We start from the raw sequence: 24,519 nt of genomic DNA, 5'->3' as shown, positions 1-24,519 counted from the left end.
ATCTGTAAATTATTTGTATAACCTATGTAGCCCCTGCTGGAATGTAAACTAATTGAGGGCAGAGAAGGAGTCTACCATTTCTGTTGTACTCTCCCAAGCTCTTAGTACAGTGCTATGTACACATTAAGTGATCAATAAACACGATTGATTCAATAAATTCCATTGATTGATGGTTTCCAGAGGCCAGAGCTGTTTAATGGCTTTAAATCCTGGGACAGAGCATCTTGTCAGTTTGCCTACTTCTCATTTTAGAGGCAGATCATTTATGCCTTTTGTGCTCTTTGAGTTTAGACTTTCAGTGAAATGCAGTTATGTGTTCCTGGATGGGCCTTAAAGATTCGCTGGGAGGCTTTCCATTCATTCAATCGTATTTATTGAGTGTTTACTGTGTGCAGAGCCCTGTACTTAAGCACTTGGAAAGTACAATTCGGCAACAGATAGAGACAATCCCTACCCAACAAGGGGCTTACAGTCTAAAAGGGAGAGACAGACAACAAAACAAAACAATAACATCAAGAACATCAAAATAAATAGAATTATAGATATATACACACCATTAATAAAATAAACAGAATAATAAATGTGTACAAATATCCTCAAGTGCTGTGGGACGGAGAAGGGGGGTAGAGCAGAGAGAGGGAGTGGGGCGATGGAGAGGGGAGGAGGAGCAGGGGAAAAGTGGGGCTCAGTCTGGGAGGCTTCTGCATCCTGGCAACTTTGCCACAAGAAGAGTGTAACTTTTCAACCGAAGTCTTCCCTATTTCCTAGTGCTCTTTGAGCATCAGCAGAAGTGAGGTTTTTTTTCTGGACCGCTACAAGATTTTTCAGTGGATTTAAATGGAGATTAAGGTTGTTTAAGAAAAAAAAAAACAGTGAACAACTCTGTATTGGCATCCACCTGGCAGCGCGTTGCAGAGTGTCACACGGAGGCATTGAAATTTCCCCATGCCAGGCAACCAACATCTGGTTCATAACTTTTCGCATGGTTAGTGGGTCTCTTGATAAAGCATAAAAACTCTAAATCAGGGACAAGGGAAGCACAAGCATAGAGATCCAAGGGAGAAGCACTCAAATGTCAAATCTATTTTCTGTGTCATTAATTTATAATTGTGTACTTTTTTGAAAAAAAAAACCGTTTTTACAATGAGAGCTAAATTTTAAAAGCTAGCAAACTTAAAGGGAAGATAATTTCTACGTGGCAAAAATGGGCAGAATCAGTCTATCAGTGGTATGTATTTATTTTGTGCAGACCACTGTCCTAGTGCTTGGGGATGTAAATCAGAGTCAGTAGATAAGTCCTCTGACCACAAGAATTACAGCTGAAAAGGAAAAGACTGATGTTAAAACAGACTATAGATAAGGAGAAGATTAGAGTGTAGAAATATTTACCTAAGGACTGTGAGGCTGGGGTGAGGATCCCTTTTAGACTGTGAGCCCCCTTTTAGACTGTGAACCCACTGTTGGGTAGGGACTGTCTCTATATGTTGCCAGTTTGTACTTCCCAAGCGCTTAGTACAGTGCTCTGCACATAGTAAGTGCTCAATAAATACGATTGATGATGATGATGATCAAAGTTCATAAGGACTGCAAAGCCAAGTTCCCAGTTGAGGAAAGAGCAGCAGAAGTGGGCTGTTTTGCTTTCTTTCAAGGTTTGCTAGGAGTTCTGGCGATGACCACGATATGCTGAATGTTAAGATTCCAGGGTAAACCTGAGAAACTTAGAGGAGCATATAAATTGACTATTAATTAAAAAAAATAATAATACTCCCTACTACAACATACGAAATGGCTGTCAGTGTAATGAGGCTCGAAAATGCACAGCAGGCATTTATGTTCTACACCATATTTGTCGGACAGCGTCATGTTCACCTAAGCACAATACATTTTGGATCTTTTTAGCCAACAAATCAAGAGCCGACTGGGCTTGCGGGTGGAAACCTGCCAAGTAAATGAACTTGCCGTTTATGAAGGTAACTGAGTTATGCTGAGGTGAATGGATTGTTGGAGGCTTGCTAGACCAAAGAGTTGATGTCCGGTATGGATGGAGAACAGCTTGAGCAGAGCAATCCTTTAACTTGAAGCTCCATACTAATCTTGAACTAAATAATCTGTGATGTTGAAAAATAAATTAACTGTGAGCTAAATTGTCTTGGCCCATTGAAAGCAGAACCATGGCAAAGGAAAAGATTGTCTTTGTCAGGATATACAATAGTAATAATAATTGGAGAAGCAGCATGGCTTAATCATGGCTCTGTGTAAAGAGCCCGGGCTTTGGAGTCAGAGGTCATGGGTTCAAATCCCTACTCCCCCACTTGTCAGTTTTGTGACTTTGGGCACGTCACTTCTCTGCGCCTCAGTGACCTCATCTGTAAAATGGGGATTAAGACTGTGAGCCCCCTGTGGGACAACTTGATCACCTTGTAACCTCCCCAGTGCTTAGAACAGTACTTTACACATAGTAAGCGCTTAATAAATGCTATTATTTATGTTATTATTATATAATTATTATTATATTATTAATTATTATTATTAATAATAATAATGGATAGAGTGTGGCCTGGGAGTCAGAAGAACCTGGGCTCTAATTCCAGCTCTGCCACATGTCTGATGGGTGACCTGGGGCAAGTCACTTCACTTCTCTGGGCCTCAGTTACCTCATCTGTAAAATGGAGATTAAGAGTGTAAGCCCCATGTGGAATTAGTAGCATTAATAACGCAGTTAATTCCATTGTATTCTTTCTGACCTGATAATCTTGTATTTGCCCCAGTGTAAAGCAGGGAATTATGCCCTATTCCCCCGTATGTAGACAGCTCATTCCATGTACTTCCCAAGCGCTTAGTACAGTGCTCTGCACACAGTAAGCTCTGAGTAAATACGATTGATGATGATGATGATGATGATGATGATGATGTTCAGGAGAGACTGTGTTCTGGCTGATCATCTTCTATCTACCAAGTGCTTAGTACACTGCTTAGCCAAGTACCATTAACGCCAACTCTCAAAACTGTTAAAAGATATAAACCAAGAAGAGATCAGAACTCTTGACCTTGAAATGATTCCCAGTAGTCATTGCCTCTCCCTGGACCTCCCAGTCAATCAGTCAACCAGTGGTATTTATTGAGTGCTCACTGTGTAAAGGGCACTGTACTAAGTGCTTGTAAGAGTACAGTACAACAGAGTGGGTAGACACATCCCTGCCCACAGAGGCTTAGAATCTAAAGGGGGAAAATTAGCAAGTACGTTTTGACATCCTATCTTAGATGATTTTAGGGAATGATCTTCCCACAGCAGAGCTTGCTCCGGAGAGAACGGACCTGTTAGGATGTGAGATGAAGTGGGGTGCGAATACAGTGTTAATTAAGGCATGCCGATTATAATGAGAGTTTTCCTTAAAGCAAGGTCTGTGGAGATTGTAATGGCTGCGTTAGCGGGGAGCTAAGTGTCTGTCATGATGGTGCCTATCATAGCATCTTGCAAATACTGATTCTTCGGAAGTACTCTGGTGTGATGCCTGCCTCACTGTAACGGAGATATCCCTTTCTGGCAATGAAAAAAATCATTATATTAGAGATAAGCAGTTGGCTTTTTTCCTACTGAACCTCTTTGAGAGTTACAGGCATAGGGATTAGCTCAATTTAAAATTGAGACTCATTCACATGAATGGTTTCCTAAATCCCAAGGAACAAAATAAGTGTTTAATTGTACTAAAGTCTCACTTCAGTTGCGGATGAGTGAAAAATATGTCTAATCCGTGTGAAATATAGGCAATGCCCAGCCATACACACCAGGCAGCTCACAACCTATGCCGAAGCATGTTAAAAATTAGTCAGGATAAATGATCTAGAAAAATCACAGCCAGTAATTCTGAAACTCTACCCTCCAGGGACATTCAAAATGAGACAAACCCCAAAAGACACTGGGAATATTAGTTATTTTAAAAATGCTTTGACTAAAAATGGATAGTCATGTGACTGCCTGACATGTCCCATTAATTTAAACACATAATGCATCTCCTCATTTGGGAGAGAGTAGCCTGTTTGCCACATCTCCACCAAACACAGAAATAGAGGATAGGGCTTTATGCAGTATTGAGAATAGACATAAAACATAATTTTCTACCAAATTTATAAAACGGTGAAATTGGTCCCCAGGGCTGATTGTGGTGACATGTTCACTTTAAGAGCTGGAGAGTTTCTACTACTTCCCCATCTATAATTTATTTTATTGTCTATCTCCCCCTGTAAACTCCTTGTAGGCAGGGACTGTATCTACCATCTCTATTGTATTGTACTGTCCTCTATTTATTTATTTATTTATCTTACTTGTACATATCTATTCTATTTATTTTATTTTGTAGGTATGTTTGGTTTTGTTCTCTGTCTCTCCCTTCTAGACTGTGAGCCCGCTGTTGGGTAGGGACTGTCTCTATGTGTTGCCGACTTGTACTTCCCGAGCGCTTAGTACAGTGCTCTGCACACAGTAAGTGCTCAATAAATGCGATTGATTGATTGATTGCTTTGCACACAGTAAGTGCTCAGTAAAATGCCATCGATTGATTGGTAGAGATTGACCCCATCCTTGGTTCCTGCCCATTACCGTGGTAGTAGATCAACCAGACCAATGATTCCAAGACCATAGTCCCGTGCTCGAGAAATTTGATCTGGCTAAAAAAATCAGAATGAGTGAACGAAAAGGGAAGGCACAAAACCACCACACTCGTTCGAGAGCTTCCGACTACTCACAGTCACTAGGCCCAGAAGACTTGTACCTCTGACATCATCAAGAGGTCAAAAAATTCAATGAAGTAATTGTGGGAGGATAAATTCCTGAAACCTGTCGATTCTAGACTCAACAATGCCGGAGAATCTTTTCTCACCCACTTGTAAAGTTAAAGCCCCCAACAAACATTCCTCAAAAATAGTATTTCTCTGTGTGTGAGTGTGTGTGTGTGTGTGTGTTTGTATGTGTAGTGGGGGAATGTTCTCATCATCATCATCAATCATATTTATTGAGCGCTTACTGTGTGCAGAGCACTGTACTAAGTGCTTGGGAAGTACAAGTTGGCATCTAATGGCAGTTCTCACCCCATCCAAGAGATGATCTTGCTAAGAAGTGAAATCTAATTGCTTAAAATAGACCGTGTAAATAAAGAACTCCCAGTCTGATGGAAATGATCTTCCATCATATTCTTAATGTTGCATTAATTAATAGACATGCCCACACTTTAAAAGACCTAATCAATTTTGCTACTAAGGTTTGAGACTCCCCCCACTCCCGAGCAAGGCAAATTTCAGTTCATTCTTAAGATTTATTCAAAGCCAAAAGGAATGAGAAACATTTTTAAGATTTATAGTTGTATGCTATTGCATTAGCGTGTTATACTGTAGATGGGGTAAATTGAACTTTCATTTAACCATTCAACTAACACAATGGCTCCTCATATCTTATTCAAGTAACTGGTGGAAATATCGTGAGGACTATTTATTATTTTAATGTTCATTTTCCTTGTACAAGCAAGGCCCCTGGTCCTGGCATATTTCTTGAGAGCGGCTCCTGGAAAATTTTCTGTGCTTGGCAGAAGTCAAGAATTTATGATGTGGCTCTGAGCAGTACTGAGGCAAACAGTGAAAATTGTTATCCTTACTGCACTTCGGCAAGGCAAGCAGTTAAAGTGTGCAGCCAGTTGATGATGTAAGACTTCATTATCGGGTCTCTTCAGCAACAACCCATCAAATGGAGAATTTGTAGCTTCATAATCCTGCAGGGCCCCGATCAGGTGTTCCTTCTCTGGAAATCATTTCAAAACACGGGTGGAAATAGAGAAACAGCGGGGCCTCGTGGAGAGATTACGAGCCTGGGAATCAGAAGGTCCTGGGTTCTAATTCCCGCTCTTTCTCCGTCCCTCAGTTACCCCATCTGTAAAATGGGGCTTTAGACTCTGAGCACCATGTGGGACACAGACTGTGCTCAAGCTGCTGAGCTTGTATTGACTGCAGAGCTGAATACAGTACCTGCAATGAAAAAAGTGCTTAGCAATTACTATTAAAAAAACCCAAAAAACCAAAAAGACTGACTTCATGAAGCCAGACTGACTTGTGTGGCATTTCCATAAGCACTCATTTCTAGGCCAGCATTTGATAGGACAAGAGACTATGGTTAGATTGACCCTAAAGAAAAAATATTAAGAATAATTAAAATAGACATAATAATAATGGCATTTATTAAGTGCTTACTATGTGCAAAGCACTGTTCTAAGCCCTGGGGAGGTTACAAGGTGATCAGGTTGTCCCACGGGGGGCTCACAGTCTTAATCCCCATTTTACAGATGAGGTAACGGAGGCACAGAGAAGTTAAGTGACTTGCCCAAAGTCACACAGCTGGCAATTGGCGGAGCCAGGATTTGAACCCATAACCTCTGACTCCAAAGCCCGTGCTCTGTCCGCTGAGCATGGAAAATAGATTGGACACAGCCCCTGTTCCACGTGGGATTCACAGTCTGAGTAGAACGGAGGGTGAACAGTTATTGAATACCCATTTTGCAGATGAGGAAAGAGAGGCCCTGAGAAGGTAAGTTATGTTTCCAAGGTTACACAGGCAAGAAAATGGCAGAAGTGGGGTTAGAACCCAGGTCCTCTGACTCTGAGGCCCATACTTTTTCCACTAGGCCATATTGCTTCTCTTTGTTAATATGCTTCTCTCCTGCGGTTTGATTCCCCCACAAATTACCACTGCAACAATTTGCACCAATCAGACACTCTGCCTCGAAAACCATCTCTAGAAATTTGGCTTATCTCCTCTTACTTGAAAACTCACTAACATACCCACTTCCCTCCTTCCTCTTTGTTTAAATTATCTATTGCTTAAGGCCATTGCCAATTGATGGGGCACTCTTATTTTACTCTGTACTCACTACCAATCAATAGTTATCTATTGGTAATTTTAATATCTGTCTCCCCTTCTTTACTGTAAGCTCCTTGTGGTCAGGCAATGTGCCTCGTAACTCTGTTGTAATCTCCCAAGTGATTAGTACAGTGCCCTGAGCACAGTAAGTACACCAAAGAAGCAGCATGGCATAGTGGAAAGAGCACGGGCCTGGAAATCAGAAGGTCATGGGTTCTAATCACAGCTCTGCCCCTAGTCTTCTGGGTGAATTTAGGCAAGTCGCTTCACTTCTCTGGATCTCAGTTCCCTCATCTGTAAAATGGGGATTGTGACTATGAGCACCACGTGGGACAGGGACTGTATCCAACCCGATTTGCTTGTACCTACCCCAGCACTTAGTACAGTGTCTGGCACATAGTAAGTGCTTAACAAATACCATTATTGTTATCGTTATTAATATTATTAATAAATAAATATGACTGATTGATCGTCCTTACTGTGTACCAATTTTTGTCAGTAGTTTTCATTAAAGAGCATGGTGGCCTAGGGAAAGAATACAGGCCTGGGAATGAGAGGACCTGGTTTCTAATCCTGGCTCTGCCGCTTTCTTACTGTGCTGTGTGACTTTGGATAAGTCACATGACTTTTCTGTGCCTCAGTTTCTTCACATGTAAAATCGGGATCCAGTAACTGTTCCCACTTACTTAGACTGTGCACCCTAATCCCGGGGACGATGTCTGACTTGATAATTTTATATCTACCCCAGCCCTTAGTATTGTGATTGACATATAGTAGGCATTTTTTAAATGCTATTCATTCATTCAATCATTTATTGAGCACTTACTCTGTGCAAAGCACTGTACTAAGCACACCACAGCTAAAATATGGCATTACCGCATAGAGGGCATTGTATTAAGGATTTGGTAATCCCTGCCCTCTGCTTCTTCCAGTGGGTTTTCCGTAGGCCTCCATTCTTGGATTCCAGCTTTGTTCATTCTGCCTATATTTATAATAATGATGATGGCATTTGTTCACTCATTCATTCATTCAATCGTATTTATTGAGCGCTTACTGTGTGCAGAACACTGTACTAAGTGCTTGGGAAGTACAAGTTGGCAACATATAGAGATGGTCCCTACCCAACAGTGGATTGAGGGCTTACTATGTACAAAGCACTGTTCTAAGCAGTAGGGAGGATACAAGGTGATCAGGTTGTCCCATTTGGAGCTCACAGTCTTAATCCCCATTTTACAGATGAGATAACTGAGGCCCAGAGAAGTTGTAACTTACCCAAAGTCACACAGCTGACAATTGGCAGAGCTGGGCTTTGAACCCATGACCTCTGACTCCCAACCCCGGGCTCTTTCCACTGAGCCCCGCTGCTTCTCTATTTGTCTGCTCCCACGCTACAAGTGGGGGGCTTAAACCCCTCATTGTCACCTTGGCCCATTTCAGAGGGACAGTTCCACCAGGAGAGCCTGTAGCAAATAGTGCGTGCAATCATTTTACCCCAATTATTTTTTTAATGGTATTTATATGTTATGTGCCAAACACTGTTCTCAGTGCTGGGATAGATGTATGCTAATTAGGTTGGACACAGTCCGTGTCTCACATGGGTCATTTACACTTTACAGGTGAGGTAACTGAGGCACAGAGAAGTGAAATGACCTGCCCAAGGTCACACAGCAGACAAGTGGCAGAACCAGAATTAGAACCCAGGTCTTCTTGACTCCCAAGCCTGTTCTTTATCCACTAGGCCACACTGCTTTCCACAGCAACTTTATGCTATTTGTTTCTCATGTGTGCATCTTAGGATGGTTCACTGATTTCTCAGTGTCCCTCAATTCCTGGTATAATAATAATAATAATAATGGCATTTATTAAGTGCTTACTATGTGCAAAGCACTGTACTAAGCGCTGGGGAGATTACAAGGAGATCAGGTTGTCCCACGGGGGGCTCACAGTCTTGATCCCCATTTTACAGATGAGGGAACTGAGGCCCAGAGAAGTTAAGTGACTTGCCCAAAGTCACACAGCTGACAATTGGCAGAGCCGGGATTCGAACCCATGACCCCGGACTCCAAAGCCCAGGCTCTTTCCACTGAGCCACGCTGCTTCTCTAAGCAGCGACTTTTTACCGGGAACGGAGTCCCGGTACCCAGTCCATTGTTAAATCCTGCCCTCCATGGTATTACTCACCCGTCCTACCTAAATACTTAGTACCAGAGTGCCAAATAAGGGCAGTCCTACCACAGAGGATATTTTCATCATGTTTTTTGGATAGACAACTGAAGGTACATTTTTCTGCTAAGGTGCAGCTTTCAAAATCAAATCCATGGGAAGCAGCATATCCTAGTAGACCACAGACAGACCTAGGAGTCAGAGGATCTGGTATCTATCACTGGCTCTACTTCCTGCCTGCTGTGTGAACTTGGACAAGTTTCCAAACTTCTCTGTTTCCTCATCTACCAAATTGGGATTTGATACCTGTTCTCCCCCGCCTTAGACTGTGAGGCCCATGTGGGACAGAGGCTCTTACCTGGTTTATCCTCGATCCCAGTGTTTAGTACAGGGCTTGGCACCTAATAAACACTTAATAAATACTGCTGTTACTATTAGTGTAGAGCAAAGTTGTGACAAATGGCTTTGTTCATCATGCAGCGGATATAGCATGAATTTTACCAACTGAGATTTACTAAATGTGAAGTTACTGAGGAACTTCATGGTAGAACTGACCATATAAAATGCAGAGTAGCTGGGAGAAGTGTGTCGTTTGCCAGTTTTCACCCTATACGTCAGAATTGGTATCAAAAAGCATGACCGCGTCTTCAGTACAAAGAACCTGAGTCTTAGTGGAAAATAAGATCAAAGCTTTATTTGTTATGGCTGATGGATCCTTAGCCGAATGGGGTCAAACCTTCAGATTTTTATAAATAATAATTATGGTATTAAAACATACACCCTAGGGAAAAATAATTCTAGTATCTTTGCAGAATCAATTTTTTATTTCAAAAGTATTTAATGCGCTTTTACATCTTTAATTAAAATCAGTTCTCAAGCATCACACTGGCTTAGACTATTTTTCCGTCTTGGAATCCTGTAGTAAATTGTCTGTCTCTATTTCTCTTTCTATGTGGTGTTGATAGAGATGGGGTTGGGTGGGATGGTGAGAGTGAAGGAGAGAGAAATAGCAGCATCCAGAACTGATTGTCTGGAATTCCCTCCATGACTGCACTATTGTGGAGAGTGTCCCATAGGCCACAGTGGCTTTTTCTCTTCCTCCCCCTCAGGTTGGATCCATCGGTCCCTTATTTAGAAACCATATCCTGGGAAGACCTCACCCAATTTCCCACTTTACATTCCAGACAATGTGTGCTCTGCTTCAAATTTCTGTATCCTTGTTTCTTATTCCTCTTTGTTGGCTGTCATTGCTGGAACGGTGTCCCCCTTTTTAAATTTTTTTTCTGACCAATTATTTTAATGATACATTTTCATGAATTATTGTCTACAATCTTGCTGCTAGATTGAGATCATCGTGGTCACCAATCCGACCAGGAACCAAATACACAACTCATTCCCCGCTCCACACAGTGATCCACGTTAAGCAAGAGAGGTTCAAGTAAATTCCTACATATTCTCTCCCATACCCACATGTCAATGAAAATCAATCACGAATGAAACCAAGATGCCAACTTCATGGAAGTGATGAGGAGATTGCTTTTTTAAGATGGATTTCCCTCATTCCAGGTTGCCGACGAGACCTGTGGGTTTCCCGTCAGGGCTGAAGGGACCAGAGCCGATGGCTTTCTGGCCAGTGAGCTCTTTAAAACCTGTCTCCTCTGAGTCAGTCCCTCATCTCTGGGATCCCTGATACACAATCAAAATGAAAAGATGGCGCCCATGAAACAAGAAGCAAAAGGAGAAGAGTTTATTGAATGTCTCTCTTTATTTCTCCATTCTACCTCCATTCCGGAGGCCTCGTCTGATTTTTATTTTTATTTTTTGACCCTGGTCATGGCTTATGCTACAAGGTATGTGACTGGTCTATTCCTTGCTTTCTCATCTACCTGATTCAGCCTCCTTAGAGTTACTTGTTAGGGGATAGAGAAATCAGTTGGCCGGTCGTATCTTACATTTTTATGTACATATCTGTACATAGGCCCTAAGTACATATCTGTAATTTATTTATATCAATGTCTGTCTTCCCTTCTAGATGGAATGTGTCTGTTATATTGTACTCTACCAAGCTCTTAGCATAGTGCTCTGCACACAGTAAGTGCTTAATACATACAGAGAAGCAACATAGCTCAGTGGAAAGAGCACGGGCTTTGGAGTCAGAGGTCATGGGTTCAAATCCCGCTCCGCCACTTGTCAGCTGTGTGACTTTGGGCAAGTTACTTAACTTCTCTGGGCTTCAGTTACCTCATCTGTAAAATGGGGATTAAGACTGTGAACCCCCCGTGGGACAACCTTATCACCTTGTAACCTCCCCAGCACTTAGAACAGTGCTTTGCACATAGTAAGCACTTAATAAATGCCATCATTAATTGAATGACTCCACAGCAAAGGAATGCGTGGGGTAATGATGGCTTGCTGATAATAATGATGGTATTTTTTAAGTGCTTACTGTAGGGAAGCAGCATGGCTCAGTGGAAAGAGCACGGGCTTTGGAGTCAGAGGTCATGGGTTCAAATCCCGACTCCGCCACTTGTCAGCTGTGTGACTTTGGGCAAGTTACTTAACTTCTCTGGGCTTCAGTTACCTCATCTGTAAAATGGGGATTAAGACTGTGAACCCCCGGTGGGACAACCTGATCACCTTGTAACCTCCCCAGCACTTAGAACAGTGCTTTGCACATAGTAAGCGCTTAACAAATGCCATCATTAATTGAATGACTGATGAATCCTTCCACAGCAAAGGAATGCTTGGGGTAATGATGACTTGTTGATAACAATGATGGTATTTTTTAAGCGCTTACTATATGCCAAGCACTGTTCTAAGCGCTAGAGTAGGTACAAGGTAATCAGTTTGTCCCACATGGGCTCATAGTCTTAATCCCCATTTTATAGATGAGGTAACTGAGGCACAGCGAAGTGAAGTGACTTAACCAAAGTCACCCAGCTGACAAGTGGTGGAGCCGGAATTCGAACCCATGACCTCTGACTCCCAAGCCCGGGCTCTTTCCACTGAGCCACGCTGCTTCTCTAATGCTGCTGCTCTTGATGAATTGCGGGGACTTACTGCAGGAGAGAAAAGTCCTCTCTTACGACTTTTTGGTAACGAAATGCCTGGTTATTACCTTGAAATGATGTTCTCCATCGACAAAGTGGGCTACCTATTATTTCAATTAAAATATATTTGTGAGTAGTTATTCAGTCGTATTTATTGAGCGCTTGCTGTGTGCAGAGCACTGTACTAAGTGCTTGGAAAGTACAATTTGGCAACAGAGATGATCCCTACCCAACAAGGGGCTCACAGTCTAGAATATGGGCTCACAGTTTAGAAGTAGTTTGCTGCCACTATTATAGAAACCGAGTTATTTTTCCTTCCCTTTTGGAGTGCACTTTTAGAAAGCAGCCATTTCCCTGGAGTTGAGCAGCAATGTAAAATTTTATATCACTTAGATCTTAATTAAATTCTAACATGTATTGAATTAGTTACTCGCATTTATACCAAAGGCTAATCCATTGTGGAATTCATGCTTCCATTGTATTCTGTGTTTACTTTTGACGGTGGTGTAAAGGAAAAGTGTTAAGAAAGGATTATTTGTTTTGCAACTGGAAAACGTTTGGGCATGAAATATCACCCGAACTGTGCCGGACTCTGAAATATCTCCCATCTGATTAATAGTTCACCACTGACTACCGATGTTTTTTTTTTTTTTAATGAAATGTGCATATGACTGCATGTATCTTTCAGATAGATGTGATTGCCATAAAACGGGTCCCTGAAAGGCGTTCGTTTCAATGTATTACTTTTATAAATCAGCAAAGGATTTAGAGATTTGCTATGAGCCACAGGAAAGCAAACATACTTATTGAGATGTAAGGGAGTGCTTAATGCGCTTATCACACTATTTAAATTGAGCATTAGATCCGCAAAATAGATATTCTTAAAATATTTCCATTTCCATTAAAATCAAATTCAGTTTACACACCCAGTAACCATCTCTTCAGTATAAAAGACCCTATGCGACCCTCAAAGGTTCAGTGCAACAAAATATAGATTTCAAATAGAAGCTGAACTCCGATTCATTCATTCATTCATTCGTTCATTCGGTCGTATTTACTGAGCGCTTACTGTGTGCAGAGCACTGTACTAAGCGCTTGGGAAGTACAAGTTGGCAACATATAGAGACGGTCCCTACCCAACAGCGGGCTCACAGTTGCAAAATAATCTGTGAGAATACCTCACCAATTACAGATTGAGTTTGCCTCTAGCACTTATTTTTTATGGTACTTAGCAAATGATTTGCTCTGTGCCAGGTACTGTACTAAGTGTGGGGTTAGATACAATAATACCATTATTATTATTATTATACAAGCTTATCAGGTTGACACAGTCCGTGTCCCACCTGGGGTTCATAGTTTTCATCCCCATTGTCCAAATGAGGTAACTGAGGCACAGAGAAGTGAAGTGACTTGCCCAAGGTCACACAGCAGACAAGTGGTGGAGCCAGATTTAGAACCCAGGTGTTTTAGAACCCAGTGCCTCTGACATTTCAAGTATAAATACATTTCCCTGTGTCTCTTCCAGAATCAGTAGCTTCTCCCTACACCACTCAGAAGGTTAACTACAAGCAGTATTCAATTACATTCCCAAAATAAATTTTATTTTTCCAGGGTCAGTACACAGAGTAGAATTTAGAGATCCCCCCCACCCACTGAGCCACAGCACGGAATAATAACACTTGGCAGTATTTTGCGTAAGACTTTACAAGCAGCGAGTCATTAATCCTCACAGCCTACTGTGAATTTGTTGTTATTACAGCAAGTTTATCAGGAGGGAAATTGAGACTAGGAAGCTAAGTGACTTGTCTGACATGAAAGGGATTTGAGTGGCATGACTGTGATTGTTTCTAGTTGTTCTAACGTGCGCTCAGACCAACAGATACAGAACCTCCGATTGCCGGCAGTATGAGAATAGTAGCGAGCTACGGGGTATTAATTTTGTCAACATAAATCCCCCGTTTCTGAAGACTTTTCATACAGGTGAATTTGCTGGAATGGGCTTTTCCCCTTCCTTGTACAGAGCGCAATCGGGAGCCAAGAGCTGTTTAATATGATTTCACGAAATTTGCCAGTTTTCTTATGAAGTTAAAAAGTTTCTGGCACTTTTAAACTCGGTTGCCACCCTACCTGTAATTTATTTTTGTGCCTGTCCCCTGGATGCTAGATTGTAAGCTCCTTGAGGACAGGGCTTATGTTTATTCATTCATTCATTTATTCAATCATATTTATTGAGAGCTTACTGTGTGCAGAGCACTGTACTGAGTGCTTGGGAGAGTACAATACAGCAAAAAACAGACATATTCTCTGATCACAGCAAGCTTACAGTCACCTGTGCCCTCCCAAGTATATAATACAGTGTTTTGCACTGAATAAATGCTCAATAAGCAGTATTGATTGGGCACAATCAGGACATAATTGCAGATAATAATAATTGTGGTGTTAAACGCTTACTATGTCCCAGGCACTATACCAAGTGCTGGAGAGGATATCATCAAATCGGGTGGGAAACAGTCCCTTGTCCCACTTTGGGCTCAGTCTCAGTCCCCATTTTACAGATGAGGTAACTGAGTCACAGAAAAGTGAAGTGACTTACTCAAGGTCACACAGCAGATGAGTGGTGGAGCGTGGATTAGAACCCAGGTCCTTCTGACTCTCAGGCCTGTACTCTAGCCACTAGGCCACACTGCTTCTCAGGCTTCAGATGAACTGAAGCCTCCACAAAATGGCTGAGAAATGACCACTCCACACTTCTTTCCCCACTCCTCCAGTTTTATGCTGCTATCGTAAAGGAGAAGCAGCGTGGCTCAGTGGAAAGAGCTCGGGCTTTGGAGTCAGAGGTCATGGGTTCGATTCCCGGCTCTGCCACATGTCTGCTGTGTGACCTTGGGCAAGTCATTTAACTTCTCTGGGCCTCTGTTACCTCATCTGTAAAATGGGGATGAAGACTGTGAGCCCCTCATGGGACAACCTGATCACCTTGTAATCTTCCCCAGCGCTTAGAACAGTGCTTTGCACATAGTAAGCACTTAATAAATGCCATTATTATTATTATTATCGTGTTCTTCGGGTTTCCCACCCACACACATCACAGCTGAAAGGGGGATTCTAGTGGTACCACTGGCGACGTCTGAGTGATAGGATAGAACCCATTTAGGGGCTGGCTGATCACAGTAATCCAGATCCTGACCTAAAGTGCTTGGAGGTTACAAAATTGAACACACATTTACTTAGACTGTTTGCATCAACATTCCTCAAGGGCGGGAAGTGTAAGACAGTCCTTTCCTTGTCATTCTCCTTAGGACTAGGGGCTGACAATAATCAACACAGAGCAGGGAAGTAGAAATCCAAAATGTAGATTCTTGTGTTTTTCAGCCTTGTATGATCTTGGGCCCCTCACTTAAATTCCCAGAATTCAGTTTCTCCTCTTCTGACATGAAAATAATAATAATCCTTGGCCCCGCCCACCCCAAAACATTATTTGAGAGAGCATTTTGAACTTTCCAAAGGAAAAAAAATGCTTCGGGAAATTCAAAGGATGATTGGTGGGCTTTAAGGAGAGATTCAGTGTTGTTTCCTACTTATTTATGCAATGGGTTCCAGAAAGAAACCTGCAAGAATCTCTCTCCAGGGTTCCACACCCTCAGCGTGTGTATCTCTCTGTCTCTACCTGTCTCGCTCTTTGTCCCTCTCAGTATCTGTCTCGGTCTCTCTCTCCCTTTCTTCCTTTCCCACCCCTCTGGAAGAGAATCTTGCAGAATTGTTTGCGTTAAGTTTCCTGGGCCCAGATGAGAACATTAGCAGTCGGAATACGGAAAATGGAAAAAGAAAACAACAAAACACAAGAGGTAGGATTTAGCAGGGGACTGGTTTTAGGGTTTGATGGACATTGACAAATGAGAGTTCCTCTCCAAGGTTCAGGTGTGAGGGACCAGTACAATAGAATAACTATTGTTATTAAGGAGTAGGCTGGTTGCAGAAAATATTGATCGCAGTCCAGCCTGTTGGAGAATCAGTGTGGCTTACTAGAAAGAGCAGGCCCCCGGGAGTCAGAGAACATGGTTTCTAATCCCAGCCCCACCAAATGTTTGCTGTGTGACCTTGGGCAAGTCAGTTAATTGCTCTATGCCTCAGTTCTTCTGTTCTCCCTCCTACTTAGACTATGAGCCCCGTGAAGGGCAGGGACTGTGTCCAACCTAATTCACTTGTATCCATCCCAGCACTTAGAACAGATTTGATGCATAGTAAACCCTTAACAAATACCGCTAACAAAAAGCCTCTCAAAGTGGGAAGACCAAGGTGAGAGAGTTGGAATTTGGCCTCCCACTTTACACCATAAGGTAGCTGAAACCATGAGGACAGGTGATTTCTCTAAGGGAGCAAGGGGAGGGCTAGCAAAATTGCAAGCTGAGAATGCAGAAATATGGAATGCTCACTGAGAAGAGGCAGAAGAGGTGAAAATATCCACAAAGGAAGTTCTACCATCTTATAGGCTTATTGACCTTTCACACATGGAAATGGAATTGCTTTCTTTCTCAAAGCCATGTTAAATTTTTTTTTTTTTTTACAATACTCATGACCTTTCGGATATTTGCCTTTAGGTTTTAATAGGCTCTAAGATTTCTTATTCAATTTTGAAAGTTACATTAATGAGTCTATTATTTTCAACATTATCCTCTTTCTTCCACTGCTAGGTGTAAATGTAATTTAATAGAAACTGATTGAGCATGATGTGGTTTGGGCTTCAAGGCTGTCCATCACCTCACCCCCTCCTACCTCACCTCCCTTCTCTCCTTCTCCAGCCCAGCCCGCACCCTCCGCTCCTCTGCCACTAATCTCCTCACCGTGCCTCGTTCTCCCCTGTCCCGCCATCGACCCCCGGCCCACGTCATCCCCCGGGCCTGGAATGCCCTCCCTCTGCCCATCCGCCAAGCTAGCTCTCTTCCTCCCTTCAAGGCCCTGCTGAGAGCTCACCTCCTCCAGGAGGCCTTCCCACACTGAGCCCCTTCCTTCCTCTCCCCCTCGTCCCCCTCTCCATCCCCCCATCTTACCTCCTTCCCTTCCCCACAGCACCTGTATATATGTATATATGTTTGTACATATTTATTACTCTTTATTTATTTCTTTATTTATTTTACTTGTACATATCTATTCTATTTATTTTATTTTGTTAGTATGTTTGGTTTTGTTCTCTGTCTCCCCCTTTTAGACTGTGAGCCCACTGCTGGGTAGGGACTGTCTCTATATGTTGCCAATTTGTACTTCCCAAGCGCTTAGTACAGTGCTCTGCACATAGTAAGCACTCAAGAAATACGATTGATGGTGATGATGATGATGATGTACCTTCTCCGTAGTTTTCAAATATATAATCTCAAAGGAGCCTAGACTGACCTAGTGGAAAGAACACAGGCCTGGGATTCTGGTTTGTGGGATCTAAATTTGGCTCTGCCTAAGGTCTGCTGTGTAACCCTAAGGAAGTCACTTAACTTCTCTGTGCCTCAGTAACCTCACCTGTAAAATGAGGATTGTCTGCGAGACTCATGGTACAGGGACTGTGTCCTACCTGATTATCTTGATGTACCCTAATGTGTAGTACAGTTCCTAGCAAAAAAATAAGTGCTTAACAAATACCATTTGAAAAAAACCCAAAACCAGGTAAGAGTTGATTTGATGAGTCTCCTGACAACCATATAATAATAACTGTATTTGTTAAGCGCTTACTTTGTGCCAAGCACTGTTCTAAGCACTAGGAGTCAGGGGCGGGGGGAATACAAGGTAATCAGGTTATTCCATGTGGGGCTCACAGTCTGAATCCCCATTTTGCAGATGAGATAACTGAGGCACAGAGAAGTTAAATGACTTACCCAAAGTCACACAGCTGACCAGTGGTAGAGCTGGGATTAGAACCCATGACCTTCTAGACTGTGAGCCCGCTGTTGGGTAAGGACCGTCTCTATATGTTGCCAACTTGTACTTCCCAAGCTCTTAGTACAGTGCTCTGCACACAGTAAGAGCTCAATAAATATGATTGAATGAATGAATGAATGACCCCTAAGCCCGGGCTCTTTCCACTGAGCCACACTGCTATATGTGGGTAAACTCTTTGCCTAAGACAAATAGCAAGACACCTCAAAGCATTCTGTGAAATTCTCACAGAAAGGACACACACTATCTCTAACAATATTGTGTGTAAAATGTATCGGTAACAGGAAAATAGGTAAGGTCACACATTGAGCAAGCTCACTGCCGATGGGGACGATAAATGTGTCCATGTAATGTCATTCTTACTGAATCTATATATATTAGTGCTATTAATCAATCATATTTATTGAGCAATTACTGTGTACAGGGCACTGTACTAACTGTTTGGGAGAGTACGGACAACGGTATAACAGACACATTCACTGCCCACGATGAGCTAACAGATTAGAGGGGGAGACACATTGATATAAATAAATTACAGATATGTATGGAAGTGCTGAGGGGCTTGCAGGGATATGAGCAGTGAATACAGGGAGCAAGTCAGGGTGACACAGAGGGAAGTGGGAAAAGAGGAAATGAGGGCTTAGTCAGGGAAGGCTTCTTGGAGGAGATGTGCCCTCAATAAGGATTTGAAGGCGGGGAGAGTAGTTGTCTGGCCTACCTATCAAATGGAGCCTCACAGAGTCTTGCTCCTGATTTCCATTAGGAACCAATTCATTCATTCATTCATTCATTCATTCATTCATTCAATCATATTTATTGAGTGCTTACTCTGTGCAGAGCACTGTACTAAGTGCTTGGAAAATACAATTCAGCAACAGATAGAGACAATCCGTACCCAACAACGGGCTCACAGTCTAGAAGAGGGGAGACAGACAACAAAACAAAACAAGTAGACAGGCATCATCAATAGCATCAATATAAATAAATAGAATTATAGATATATGCACATCATTAATAAAATAGAAAAAATATGTGCATATGTACAGAAGTGATGTGGGGCGAGGAGGGGAGTTGAGCAGGGGGAGGAGGAGCAGAGGAAAAGGGGAGCTAAGTCTGGGAAGGCCTCCTGGAGGAGGTGAGCTTTCAGTAAGGCATTGAAGGGGGGCTAGTGTGCTAGTTTGGCAGATCAATCAATCAATCATATTTATTGAGCACTTACTGTGTGCACAGCACTGTAGTAAGCGCTTGGGAAGTACAAGTTGGCAACATATAGAGATGGTCCCTACCCAACAGTGGGTGGATAGTGATAATAATAATAATAATTGTATTTATTAAGCACTTACTATGTGCCAAACACTGTTTTAAATGCTGGGGTATATACAAGGTAATGAGGTTGTCCCAACTGGGGCTCACAGTCTAAATTCCCATTTTACAGATGAGGTAAGTGAGGCACAGAGAGTAATAATAATAATAATGGTGGTATTTGTTAAGCACTTGCTATGTGCAAAGCACTGTTCTAAGTGCTGGGAAGTTAAGTGACTTGCCCAAAGTCACACAGCTGACAAGTGGCAGAGGCGGGATTAGAACCCATGACTTCCGACTCTTAAACCCATGATCTTTCCACTAGGCTATGCTGCTGCTGAGGAGGGAAGGCATTCCAGACCAGAGGTAGGACATGGGCCAGGGGTTGACAACGGGACAGTAGAGAACGAGGCCCTGTATATATGTTTGTGCGTATTTATTACTCTATTTATTTATTTATTTATTTGTACATATTTATTCTATTTATTTTATTTTGTTAATATGTTTTGTTCTCAGCCCAACAGCCCACTGTTGGGTAGGGACCGTCTCTATATGTTGCCGACTTGTACTTCCCAAGTGCTTAGTACAGTGCTCTGCACACGGTAAGTGCTCAATAAATAAGATTGAATGAATGAATGAATGAATGAGGCCCGGTGAGGAGATTAGAGGTAGAGGAACAGAGTGTGCGGGCTGGGCTGGAGAAGGAGAGAAAGAAACCAATGATCAAATGGGGTCGTTCACTGAGATCCTTCAATTTTAAATCCTAAAAGTGTATCTGGCTGACTAGTGGAGGAGGTAAATTTCTGGAGAATGGGGCTTTCCATCCAGTAAGACGGTTTCTAGTGGAGGGAACTGGCAGAAGGAGACGAGATAGAGAGAGAGCAGAAAATACTTCTCAATGACCTGCAGGGAAGGGAGTTTGCCGCAGCCAGTGAAAACTATCACCTGTAGAGTGGGGTTACTCTAAGGCAATCTTACCTCTGTTTTGATCATCCCAAACCCACTTGCCCAGTGTTAGGGAAAATGAAGGTAGCAAGCATGACCTTTGATGAATTCATGGTTGAGAGGTCCATGGAGGGCTATTTGAGGGAGAAGTTAACAATGAGAAGGGGAAAAATTGGGGCTGTAACTGATACATCCACGGGGGCACAGTATGGCCGAGTGGATGGAGCACAGAGCTGGGAGTCAGAAAGACCTGGGTTCCAATCCTGGAGCTGCCACTTGTCCGCTGTGTGACCTTGGGCAAATCACTTAACTTCTCTGTACCTCATCTATAAAATGGGGATTAAGATTGTGAGTCCCACGTGGGACCCTGACTGTATCTAACCTAATTAGCTTGTAACTAGCCCAGCAGTTAGTGCATAGTGTCTGGAACATAGCACTTAAACGTAAAAAAGGAGTGGAGATGACATTGCGGACTCTCGCCATCATCAGTGGTATTTATTGACCACCTACTATATTCATTCATTCATTCACTCAATCGTATTTATTGAGCACTTACTGCGTGCAGAGCACTGTACCTAAGCACTTGGGAAGTACAAGTTGGCAACATATCATCAATCGTATTTATTGAGTGCTTACTGTGTGCAGAGCACTGGACTAAGCGCTTGGGAAGTACAAGTTGGCAACATATAGAGACAGTCCCTACCCAACAGTGGGCTCACAGTCTAGAAGGGGGAGACAGGCAACAAAAGAAAAATGTGGGAAAGTACAATATTACTGAGGTGGCAGACACGCTCCCCGCCCATAATGAGCTTAGTCTAGAGGAGGAAGTGCCATGATTTCTTTAGCCTAAACAAAGGAAGATGAGTCCTAGCAGTGGGATAAACACCATCTAAGCTTGGCCTCTTACTTCTCCTTGCAAAATTGAGGTGGGGCCCTTAGATGCCACCAGGCCATGGGAAGTATGCCACACTGTAGTGTTCACTGAAGTTTCCCCTGTGCTACTGGAATTCTGTTTCATGCCTGGAGGCCCTAGAGGTGGATGGGGAGGGCATCCCAAGTAAACAGATGAAAGGAGTGTACCCCCCAGATTCCACTAAGAGGATACAATCCCCTCTAGACTGTGAGCTTGTGGTGGGCAGGGAAAGTGTCTGTCGTATTGTACTCTCCCAACTGCTTAGTTCAGTGCTTTGCACACAATAAGTGTACAATCAATCAATCAATCGTATTTATTGAGCGCTTACTGTGTGCAGAGCACTGTGCTAAGTGCTTGGGAAGTACAAATTGGCAACATATAGAGACAGTCCCTGCCCAACAGTGGGCTCACAGTCTAAAAGGGGGAGACAGAGAACAAAACCAAACATACTAACAAAATAAAATAAATAGAATAGATATGTACAAGTAAAATAAATAAATAAATAGAGTAATAAATATGTAAAGACATATATACATATATACAAGTGCTGTGGGGAAGGGAAGGAGGTAAGATGCGATTGAATGAATGACTGAACAATCCCAGATATCCATGGTCTCACTAGAGATGGATAACTGGCTGCTTGAATTTTACGATTTTGAGAAACACCATGGCCTAGTGGAAAGAGTGTGCACTTGGGAGTCAGGGGACCTGGGTTCAAATCCTGGCTCTACCATATGTCTACATGGGCAAGTTACTTAACTTCTCAGTGCTAAAGATCCCTCTTCTTTCAAATGGCAGGTTAAGATTGTGAGCCCCACATGGGCCATGGACTGTGCCTGGCCTGATTAACTTGTATCTATCCTCGTGCTTAATATAGTGCCTGGCAAATAGTAAGCACTTATCAAATACCATTATAAAAAGGCAGATTTTTTTCAAATCATTAAGGAAGGCCTTTATGCTGTGAGTTCCCTATACAAGAATCAGTCCGCCCCCTCTAGACTGTAAGGTCCTCGTGAGCAGGGAACGCATCTACCATCTCTATTATATTAATCTCTGTGAAACTATAAATACAGTGCTCTCCACACAGAAGGTGTGCAGTAAATGTCATTGATTGAGTGCACCAAAAGCAGATTATTATATCTGTAACTGAAAACCAGTTGTTCACTCACAGGTAATCAACAAACAGGAATTCTTTGAAATATCGCGATTGTGGAGGTAGCTAGACTTGCTTAGGCTATGAATGAGCCTCCAGGAACCATCTAACCATGTCCTGAAGATTGTATAAGTGTGCTGGGACTATACCTCACGTTAATGTGACTGAGTATTGAACGGTATGGGTTGGTGTGTTGGCTTGCATGGTGAACTTCTCCTCAGTGGACCGAATCTAGTAGCAGGGAGACAGCTTTTTCAATCTACAGTTTACTTAAACCTTTTTGCCTTATAGTAAGGAAGAGTGAGGGCATCAGGAATATGGGATTTCAATATCAGTTGGCTCAGGGAGATTTAACTGACAATGTAGTCGGCTTTAGTGTGTCAAATCTATTTCCTTTCTCCCAGGAATACATTGCTTTGGAGTAACATGGTTCTGAAATCACCTGGAATAGTTTTGCCTTGGAATACAAAGATATTCAGGGTGGAGCATGGGTTAGGGCTCTAGATTATCTGCAAGCAATAAAAGCATTCATGCAGGTGTTGGAAGGGTGGAGATGCATCATAAAACAACCTCTTTGTTTTTGCTTGAGTCACATTATTATAAATCATAACAAAGGGGTGGATTAAAAATAAAGAGTACAAAAAACTTGAACTGTCATGTCAGGAGGATAGAATGGAAAACTTTGATGCTTGACTAAGTGCCCTGTGAGGAGGGAATGTGTCTACCAACTCTGTTATATTGTACTCTCCTAAACCCTTGGTACTGTGCTCTGCACCCAGTAAACACTCAATAAAATTAATTGCTTCTTAATCCAAGACTTTGGAGAGAAAGGTTTTCCTTGGAAGCAAATGGCCCACTTATTCCACTGAAGGACCTGGGTTCCAATCCTTACTCAGCTTTTTTGTCTGTTGAGTGGCATTTCACAATTGTAATGTGAAACTCTGGACATTGAGGAAGGCCTGTGACAGTTGTAGTTAGAGTTGGTCCGCTCCCATGGCTTCAGGGAAGCCCACTTCTTCGTGGATGACTCACAAATCTACCTCATTTGCAAGATTGCAGAGGAGGAGAGGGTTGGGGGCATTTCTTCTTTTCTCCAGGACATCTCCACTTGGATGACTCACCAACACCTTAAACTCAATATGTCTAAAACTGAGTACCTCTTTCCTCTCGATCGAATCCCCTGCACCTAACTTTCTCCTCATGGTCGACAACACTACGTTGGAATGCCACAACCTTGGTAGTATCCTAGACTCCTCTCTCTCCTTTAACTCTCACATTCAGTTTGTACCTAAATCCTGCTTCTTCCAGAGCATTTACCAGATGTTTCCTTTCCTCTTCAGACAGGCCAACCTCCAGGCACAAATCATATCTGGACTAGACAATTATGTCAGACTTCTCAGTGGTTTCCCTGTCTCTGGTCTCTCTCCTTTCCAATCCAGACTTCACTCAGCTACGTTTTTCTAAATAAGCATGCTGCATCCATTACACCACTCAGGAACTTGCAATGGATAGCAGTCTCTTCATCATCAAAAAGAAATTCCTGACTAGTGGCCTTAAATCTCTTTATCAACTCTCCCTCATACTGTTCCACTCTCTTCTCCCACTTTGCCTCAGCTCACACCCTACATTCGTCTAAAGCTTAGCTTCTTATTCCTATCCTTTGCTGAAGCCTTTCTGCCTGAGTGGAACTCCTTCCCCTTTTCAATCTGCCAAACCGCAATTTTCACATCTTTAATATCCTTTTGAAATCCTACCTTCTCCAAGAAGCCTTCTCGAATGAAATTTTCTTCTCTCAAGGTCATATCTTCCCAACCATTACCTGGACATTTTTTCACCACTTCCACATTTATTCACTCAAAGCCTCCTGTTCCCCTTCTGTCCATACAGGTTTACATACTTCACTATTTAAGGACTTATCTACATATCCATCTTTCCATTCTCTTTTTTCCTTCCATCTAGAAATTATTTTTGTCTCTGTTCTCTCTAAATTATAAGTGTTGTGAGGGCAGGGAACATGTCTTTGAAATGTAATGCACTCTCCCAAGCCTGTAGTATAGTGCTCAGCACCAAGCAGGTACTCAATAAATACAATTTATTAATTGATTGAAAGAGAGCTGTGTAGAAGGAATAACATACAGCTTTTCTGCCCACTATTTCAAATGTAAGCAGT

The sequence above is a fragment of the Tachyglossus aculeatus genome, chromosome 23, assembly GCF_015852505.1.
Source record: "Tachyglossus aculeatus isolate mTacAcu1 chromosome 23, mTacAcu1.pri, whole genome shotgun sequence".
Taxonomy (NCBI): Eukaryota; Metazoa; Chordata; class Mammalia; order Monotremata; family Tachyglossidae; genus Tachyglossus; species Tachyglossus aculeatus.
Note: the sequence above shows the minus strand (reverse complement) of the source record.